This window comes from Lupinus angustifolius, chromosome LG15, assembly GCF_001865875.1.
Source record: "Lupinus angustifolius cultivar Tanjil chromosome LG15, LupAngTanjil_v1.0, whole genome shotgun sequence".
Classification (NCBI taxonomy): Eukaryota; Viridiplantae; Streptophyta; class Magnoliopsida; order Fabales; family Fabaceae; genus Lupinus; species Lupinus angustifolius.
Genome location: NC_032023.1, coordinates 11,196,727 through 11,200,312, shown reverse-complemented (window position 1 = coordinate 11,200,312; position 3,586 = coordinate 11,196,727). Strand labels below are relative to the sequence as shown.

General features: G+C 43.9%; 1 long non-coding RNA gene across 1 annotated transcript in view; it reads right to left on the bottom strand.

The window, feature by feature from the left end:
- LOC109327554 overlaps positions 808–3,586 on the bottom strand; it is an 18,957-nt gene continuing 16,178 nt past the window's right edge. Inside the window, exon 3 of the long non-coding RNA XR_002105339.1 lies at positions 808–818. This is a non-coding gene — a long non-coding RNA (uncharacterized LOC109327554). The remainder of the gene's footprint in view (positions 819–3,586) is intronic.

Below are 3,586 nucleotides of genomic sequence, written 5' to 3'. Positions count from 1 at the left end.
AAGACTCAGGCCACGGGTCTGGGCAAGGCGCCAAAAATGGCCCTAGCACGGAGCCAGACGCATCAGGCTCAATTCTTGACCGAGACAACTCTGACCGAGTTGGGGACTTTGGTGCACCCAGTGTTGCACCAGGCACTGGGCCAAACTGGTCTGGCTAGGAAATCTGACTGAGGCACATGCGCCTAGTGTGACGCATCAGGCACTGGGCGTAGCCTGACCGAGTCAAGCCTAGCAAATTTAATTAGTATTGAGTCATTTTAATTTTTATAATAAATGTGTGGGCTAACTTTTGTCCAACACTTAGTTTAATTAATTTAAGCATGTTTGTAATAAATCTGCCCCTAAAAATTTATCATAATGAAATTTGACTCGTGAGTGGTTAAGACAAGCCTAAAAGTGTAACCAACACTTTAATGCTTGGAGCAACTTAATATTTTCGTGAACCAAACTCATTATGACTTTGTCTAATATTATTTGGCAGGTAAATAAAGTCTAATATGGCCGTTGGATGGAAATTGCTCGAGGGAATCTTCAAGGTGACCGTGGAGAGGCTTAAAGGGAGCATTTATGGAGCTTAAACACTATGTTTGGACCGTTGGAGCTAAATCCACCTGAGCATAATTCATTCAGAGGATTCAGAGGCATCCTAAGTTAATTCTAGAGTCGTTGGAGCAAAGTTGCTCGTGTGGAATGTGCATATGGCCGTTTGAGACCATAATGGTGCATTAATGGTGCTTTATGCCCATGACTTAGCCGTTGGCAGTCTACCAACTTGTACCAACGACATCCTATGCTATATAGTGCATTCTTCAACAACACTTAGCCGTGGGAAATTCATTCCTTAGCAAAGGAATTCTATGCCAAGACCAAGTGGACCGGAGGAGCATTAAGGAGGCTTAAATCCAACATTTTCCATGTGCCAAATTTAGAAGAACCCTATGAAGCTCATCAAGGCTTACTCGTGAGCATTAAGGAGACTTCAAGTCTCATGATCATTTCACTTAATGGTTGAGTCGTGCACTTAAGAGGAACAGGAATCCCATGCTCATTCAAGTTCAATAGGCCAAGTCATTAAGTTTGTTTTCAATTGTAATAAGGCACATGTGCCATTTCTTTTACTACTCGAATATAGTCTAAATTAGGAGTAGATTCATTCCTTTTTGAGTATCCAATGTAAGCGTGCAAGGCATGCACTTAAGTTACCAACCGAGGGAGCCTTAGAGGCTTGCCTATATATGTAATGATTCATGCTATGAAATAAACAACTTTGAGTCAAAACTAAATTGTTTTCCTTTGTGAATCAAAGAGGATTATATCCTTGTGAGAGTATTCTCCAAACCTTCTTTCCTGAACCAAGTTCTTGTGGCGCGCATCACTTTGGCTTATCAAACAACTGAATTGTTTGTGGCGGCCCACCTCATATATTTTCCATCTTCTTTTATCCAAACACAAGTTTTTTCCGCTGCATAAACTCAAAGGCTTAACTCAACCGTGAGCCTAGGCCATACACCAACCAAGATAGATCATTTCAAGAGCCTTTTTCCCAAGAGCTTCACATCAGATAAGGATGAGGATGAGGAAGACGATAGGATGAGGAAGAGGATGAGGATGAGGATTACGATTAGGATTAGGATTAGGATGAGGATGCGAATAAGGATTAGCATTAGGATGAGCATGAGGAAGAGTATGAGGATGAGGAAGAGGATGAGGATGAGGATGAGGATGAGGATGAGGATGAGGATGAGGATGAGGATGAGGATGAGGATGAATATGAGGATGAGGATGAGGATTAGGATTAGGATTAGGAAGGAGATGGGGATGGGGATTTGGATGAGGTTGAGGATGAGCATGAGGATTTGGATGAGGATGAGGCTGAGGATGAGGATAAGGATGAGGATTAGTATGAGGATGAGGATGAGGATGAGCATGAGGATGAGGATGAGGATTAGGATTAGGGTTAGGATTAGGGTAAGGATAAGGATGAGGATTAACATGAGGATTAGGATGAGGATGAGGAAGATGATGAGAATGAGGATGGGGATGACGATTACGATCAGGATTAGGATTAGGATGAGGATGTGGATTAGTATTAGGATGAGGATGAGGATGAGGATTAGGATGAGGATGAGAATGAAGATGAGGATGAGGATGAGGATGATTATGAGGAAGAGGATGAGTGTGAGGATGAGGATGAGGATGAGGATAAGGATGTGGATTAGTATGAGGATGAGGATGAGGGTGAGGATGAGGATGAGCATGAGGATGAGCATGAGCGTGACGATGAGGATGAGGATTAGTATGAGGATGAGGATCAGGGTGAGGATCAGGATGAGCATGAGGATGAGGATGAGAATTAAGATTAGGGTTAGGATAAGGATGAGGATTAGGATGAGGATGAGGATGACGATGAGGATGAGGACGAGGATCAAAATGAGGATGAGGATGAGGATTGTGATTAGGATTAGGATGAGGTTGAGGATTAGGGTTAAGATGAGGATGAGGATGGTGATGAGCATGAGGATGAGGATTAGAATTAGGATTAGGATTTGGTTTAGGATTAGGATTAGGAATAGGATTACGATTAGGTTTAGGATTAGGATAAGGATGAAGATGAGGATTAGGAAGAGGATGAGCATGAGGATGAGGAAGAGGATGAGGATGAACACGAGGATTAGGATAAGGATAAGGATTAGGATTAGGATTAGCATTGGGATGAGGATGAGGTTGAGAATGAGGATGAGGATGAGGATGAGGATGAGGATTAGGATGAGGATGAGGATGAGGATGAGGATGAGGATGAGGATAAGGATGAGGATGAGGATGAGGATGAGGATGAGGAGGAGGATGACGATTAGGAAGTGGATGAGGATGAGGATGAGGACGAGGAGGAGGACGAGGACGAGGACGAGGATGAGTATGAGGATGAGGATGAGGAAGAGGATGAGGATGAGGATGACGATGAGGATGAGGATGAGGAAGAGGATGAGGATGAGGATGACGATGAGGATGAGGATGAGGAAGAGGATGAGGATGAGGATGACGATGAGGATGAGGATGAGGAAGAGGATGAGGATGAGGATGACGATGAGGATGAGGATGAGGAAGAGGATGAGGATGAGGATGACGATGAGGATGAGGATGAGGAAGAGGATGAGGATGAGGATGACGATGAGGATGAGGATGAGGAAGAGGATGAGGATGAGGATGACGATGAGGATGAGGATGAGGATTAGGATGAGGATGAGCATGAGGATGAGGAAGAAGATGAGGATGAACATGAGGATTAGGATAAGGATTAGGATTAGCATTAGGATGAGGATGAAGTTCAGAATGAGGATGAGGATGAGGAAGAGGATGAGGTTGAGGATGAGGATGAGGAGGTGGATGACGATCAAGATGAGGATGAGGATGAGGATGAGGATGAGGATGAGGATGAGGATGAGGATGAGGATGAGGATGAGGATGGGGATGAGGATGAGGATTAGGTTGAGGATGTGGATGAGGATGCGCTTGAGGATGATGATGAGGATGAGCATGAAGATTAAGATTAGGAATAGGATGAGGATGAGGATGACGATGAGGATGA